Source organism: Rhinoderma darwinii (assembly GCF_050947455.1).
Source record: "Rhinoderma darwinii isolate aRhiDar2 chromosome 2 unlocalized genomic scaffold, aRhiDar2.hap1 SUPER_2_unloc_18, whole genome shotgun sequence".
Taxonomy (NCBI): Eukaryota; Metazoa; Chordata; class Amphibia; order Anura; family Rhinodermatidae; genus Rhinoderma; species Rhinoderma darwinii.
Window position 1 is genome coordinate 274,620 of NW_027461683.1, and position 6,202 is coordinate 280,821.

Below are 6,202 nucleotides of genomic sequence, written 5' to 3' on the forward strand. Positions count from 1 at the left end.
TATAATAAGTAAGGCAAAGAATTGTTAAAGACACCAATTTTGGAGATGGAGAGGAAAGGCTGAAGGGGAGGAGGAGGCCTTTATTTCAAGATAACAATTCTTGTGTTGTTATGTTCAAAAGTCTTATCTAGTAAGTTTCCCATAGCTCGCTATCTTTTTTTCCAAATTCTTCATGTACCCACTATCTGACAAATATAATAGAAGTAGCATTATTTACTCACCTAATATTCCAAGAGCTGTTTTACAAATGGTTGGAGACTCATATGTATATTGGGCTTAAAGCCAATGCCTGTAGTGGTGCCATAGGTTTAGATAAAGAACCAGGACTGAAGCAGATTTTGAGAGCTTTTGTGTGATGATAAATTGTGTAGACTTAGGATATCCAGACCTTGTAAGTTTTCCAATGCGTAGCTATCATGTGTTGTACTATAGAATCAATACATTTTGTAAAAAAAAGTGCTTGTAAAGGGGTATACACTTCTGGGTGAATTAATTCTGTGTTTTCCTGTTTACTGTAAAAAAGTTGGGATTTTTTGGTATAGTTTTCAATTTTGTTTTATACTTGCACACATTTCATGTTAATGTTGTACTCTCATTTGATTTTGATCGGCTGTGTATAATCATGGAGATTTTATCTAGATTATTTTACTATATTTTATATGTTATTCTGTTACATTGAAGTTAGATGTACCTCAAATCATTATAGTTACATTGGTAATATGGTGAGATTGCTATCATATCACTGTGTCATTTCCATTATGTTCATCTAATTTCCAATGGAGATGTCTGGTCAGAAGTGGTTTGTTTGGTTCAGTTGCTGGGCCCTCCTTGGATATTGGTGCTTCATGTGAAGTGGAATAACTTAGGGTAGGTCCCTTTAGCTGGATTTGGTCAGGGCAGTAAAGAGGAGATGTAATGCTTATGTTATTGTTCCTCTCTCTCAAGGTAAAATTGTGTGGTCTGAGATGGTATCATGTTTGTTTTGGAGAAATACCACAGACCAATAACCTTGAAAGGTATTGGGAATAAAGAGGTCTGCTTTTTTCAAAATTCTGTGTAGGTGTCATAGTATGGCGCCATTTGCTGGTTAGGAAGTCATCTGATTTGATTTTAGTGATGGTGTTCACTGTGTTTTTTTAGTCTTTGAAACCAGTGACTCCACAGGGACTTGGTTTTGGTAAATTTGTCGCCAGTCTCTACTTCTGTGTACCAGAGTAGTATGTGATTTCTGATAGCCAGGTGTTTGAAACTATTTTTTTAAGAATTCTGTACTGACTGGATTTCCGGATTAGGAGGTCCTAGGCTATAGGAACTTTAGTATTTGCTGCTATTTACAATAAGTGACACAAAAGATTGGTAAAGACACCAATTTTGGAGATGGAGAGGAAAGGCTGAAGGGGAGGAGGAGGCCTTTATTTGAACACAACAATTCTTGTGTTGTTATGTTCAAAAGTCTTATCTAGTAAGTTTCCCATAGGAAGGTATTGGGAATGGAGACATATTTTTTTTTCAAAATTCCATGTAGGTGTCATGGTATGGCACCATTTGCTTGTTAGGAAGTCATATGAGTTTATTTTACATGATGGTGTTCATTATGTTATTTTAGTTTTTGAAGCCAGTGACTCCATAGGGACTTGATTTTTGATTAAATTTGCCACCAGTCTCTACTAATTTGTCCCAGAGTAGTATGTGATATCTCATAGGCAGGGATTTGAAACAATTTTTTTAAGAATTCTGGACTGACTGGTTTCCTGGATGATGAGGTCTTAGGCTATGGGAACTTTACTGTCTGCTGATTTTTATAATAACTAACGCAAAGAATTGGTAAAGACACCAATTTTGGAGATGGAGAGGAAAGGCTGAAGGGGAGGAGGAGGCCTTTATTTGAAGATAACAATTCTTGTGTTGTTATGTTCAAAAGTCTTATCTAGTAAGTTTCCCATAGCTCGCTATCTTTTTTTCCAAATTCTTCATGTACCCACTATCTGACAAATATAATAGAAGTAGCATTATTTACTCACCTAATATACCAAGAGCTGTTTTACAAATGGTTGGAGACTCATATGTATATTGGGCTTAAAGCCAATGCCTGTAGTGGTGCCATAGGTTTAGATAAAGAACCAGGACTGAAGCAGATTTTGAGAGCTTTTGTGTGATGATAAATTGTGTAGACTTAGGATATCCAGACCTTGTACGTTTTCCAATGCGTAGCTATCATGTGTTGTACTATAGAATCAATACATTTTGTAAAAAAAAAAAAGTGCTTGTAAAGGGGTATACACTTCTGGGTGAATTAATTCTGTGTTTTCCTGTTTACTGTAAAAAAGTTGGGATTTTTTGGTATCGTTTTCAATTTTGTTTTATACTTGCACACATTTCATGATAATGTTGTACTCTCATTTGATTTTGATTGGCTGTGTATAATCATGGAGATTTTATCTAGATTCTTTTACTATAGTTTATATGTTATTCTGTTACATTGAAGTTAGATGTACCTCAAATCATTATAGTTACATTGGTAATATGGTGAGATTGCTATCATATCACTGTGTCATTTCCATTATGTTCATCTAATTTCCAATGCAGATGTCTGGTCAGAAGTGGTTTGTTTGGTTCAGTTGCTGGGCCCTCCTTGGATATTGGTGCTTCATGTGAAGTGGAATAACTTAGGGTAGGTCCCTTTAGCTGGATTTGATCAGGGCAATAAAGAGAGATGTAATGCTTATGTTATTGCTCCTCTCTCTCAAGGTAAAATTGTGTGGTCTGAGATGGTATCATGTTTGTTTTGGAGAAATACTACAGACCAATAACCTTGAAAGGTATTGCGAATAAAGAGGTGTGCTTTTTTCAAAATTCTGTGCAGGTGTCATAGTATGGCACCATTTGCTGGTTAGGAAGTCATCTGATTTGATTTTAGTGATGGTGTTCACTGTATTTTTTTAGTCTTTGAAACCAGTGACTCCACAGGGACTTGGTTTTGGTAAATTTGTCACCAGTCTCTACTTCTGTGTACCAGAGTAGTATTGTGATATCTGATAGCCAGGGGTTTGAAACTATTTTTTTAAGAATTCTGTACTGACTGGATTTCCGGATTATGAGGTCCTAGGCTATAGGAACTTTAGTATTTGCTGCTATTTACAATAAGTGACACAAAAGATTGGTAAAGACACCAATTTTGGAGATGGAGAGGAAAGGCTGAAGGGGAGGAGGAGGCCTTTATTTGAAGATAACAATTCTTGTGTTGTTATGTTCAAAAGTCTTATCTAGTAAGTTTCCCATAGGAAGGTATTGGGAATGGAGACATATTTTTTTTTCAAAATTCCATGTAGGTGTCATGGTATGGCACCATTTGCTTGTTAGGAAGTCATATGAGTTTATTTTACATGATGGTGTTCATTATGTTATTTTAGTCTTTGAAGCCAGTGACTCCATAGGGACTTGTTTTTTGATTAAATTTGCCACCAGTCTCTACTTATTTGTCCCAGAGTAGTATGTGATATCTCATAGGCAGGGATTTGAAACTATTTTTTTAAGAATTCTGGACTGACTGGTTTCCTGGATGATGAGGTCTTAGGCTATGGGAACTTTACTGTCTGCTGATTTTTATAATAAGTAACGCAAAGAATTGGTAAAGACACCAATTTTGGAGATGGAGAGGAAAGGCTGAAGGGGAGGAGGAGGCCTTTATTTGAAGATAACAATTCTTGTGTTGTTATGTTCAAAAGTCTTATCTAGTAAGTTTCCCATAGCTCGCTATCTTTTTTTCCAAATTCTTCATGTACCCACTATCTGACAAATATAATAGAAGTAGCATTATTTACTCACCTAATATACCAAGAGCTGTTTTACAAATGGTTGGAGACTCATATGTATATTGGGCTTAAAGCCAATGCCTGTAGTGGTGCCATAGGTTTAGATAAAGAACCAGGACTGAAGCAGATTTTGAGAGCTTTTGTGTGATGATAAATTGTGTAGACTTAGGATATCCAGACCTTGTACGTTTTCCAATGCGTAGCTATCATGTGTTGTACTATAGAATCAATACATTTTGTAAAAAAAAGTGCTTGTAAAGGGGTATACACTTCTGGGTGAATTAATTCTGTGTTTTCCTGTTTACTGTAAAAAAGTTGGGATTTTTTGGTATAGTTTTCAATTTTGTTTTATACTTGCACACATTTCATGTTAATGTTGTACTCTCATTTGATTTTGATTGGCTGTGTATAATCATGGAGATTTTATCTAGATTCTTTTACTATAGTTTATATGTTATTCTGTTACATTGAAGTTAGATGTACCTCAAATCATTATAGTTACATTGGTAATATGGTGAGATTGCTATCATATCACTGTGTCATTTCCATTATGTTCATCTAATTTCCAATGGAGATGTCTGGTCAGAAGTGGTTTGTTTGGTTCAGTTGCTGGGCCCTCCTTGGATATTGGTGCTTCATGTGAAGTGGAATAACTTAGGGTAGGTCCCTTTTGCTGGATTTGGTCAGGGCAATAAAGAGATATGTAATGCTTACGTTATTGCTCCTCTCTCTCAAGGTAAAATTGTGTGGTCTGAGATGGTATCATGTTTGTTTTGGAGAAATACCACAGACCAATAACCTTAAAAGGTATTGGGAATTAAGAGGTCTGCTTTTTTCAAAATTCTGTGTAGGTGTCATAGTATGGCGCCATTTGCTGGTTAGGAAGTCATCTGATTTAATTATAGTGATGGTGTTCACTGTGTTTTTTTAGTCTTTGAAACCAGTGACTCCACAGGGACTTGGTTTTGGTAAATTTGTCACCAGTCTCTACTTCTGTGTACCAGAGTAGTATGTGATATCTGATAGCCAGGGGTTTGAAACTATTTTTTTAAGAATTCTGTACTGACTGGATTTCCGAATTATGAGGTCCTAGGCTATAGGAACTTTAGTATTTGCTGCTATTTACAATAAGTGACACATAAGATTGGTAAAGACACCAATTTTGGAGATGGAGAGGCAAGGCTGAAGGGGAGGAGGAGGCCTTTATTTGAAGATAACAATTCTTGTGTTGTTATGTTCAAAAGTCTTATCTAGTAAGTTTCCCATAGGAAGGTATTGGGAATAGAGACATATTTTTTTTTTTTAATTCCATGTAGGTGTCGTGGTATTGCACCATTTGCTTGTTAGGAAGTCATATGAGTTTATTTTACATGATGGTGTTCATTATGTTATTTTAGTCTTTGAAGCCAGTGACTCCATAGGGACTTGTTTTTTTATTACATTTGCCACCAGTCTCTACTTATTTGTCCCAGAGTAGTATGTGATATCTCATAGGCAGGGATTTGAAACTATTTTTTTAAGAATTCTGGACTGACTGGTTTCCTGGATGATGAGGTCTTAGGCTATGGGAACTTTACTGTCTGCTGATTTTTATAATAAGTAACGCAAAGAATTGGTAAAGACACCAATTTTGGAGATTGAGAGGAAAGGCTGAAGGGGAGGAGGAGGCCTTTATTTGAAGATAACAATTCTTGTGTTGTTATGTTCAAAAGTCTTATCTAGTAAGTTTCCCATAGCTCGCTATCTTTTTTTCCAAATTCTTCATGTACCCACTATCTGACAAATATAATAGAAGTAGCATTATTTACTCACCTAATATTCCAAGAGCTGTTTTACCATTGGTTGGAGACTCATATGTATATTGGGCTTAAAGCCAATGCCTGTAGTGGTGCCATAGGTTTAGATAAAGAACCAGGACTGAAGCACATTTTGAGAGCTTTTGTGTGATGATAAATTGTGTAGACTTAGGATATCCAGACCTTGTACGTTTTCCACTGCGTAGCTATCATGTGTTGTAGTATAGAATCAATACATTTTGGAAAAAAAGTGCTTGTAAAGGGGTATACACTTCTGGGTGAATTAATTCTGTGTTTTCCTGTTTATTGTAAAAAAGTTGGACATTTTTTGGTATAGTTTTCAATTTTGTTTTATACTTGCACACATTTCATGTTAATGTTGTACTCTCATTTGATTTTGATTGGCTGTGTATAATCATGGAGATTTTATCTAGATTCTTTTACTATATTTTATATGTTATTCTGTTACATTGAAGTTACATGTACCTCAAATCATTATAGTTACATTGGTAATATGGTGAGATTGCTATCATATCACTGTGTCATTTCCATTATGTTCATCTTATTTCCAATGGAGATGTCTGGTCAGAAGTG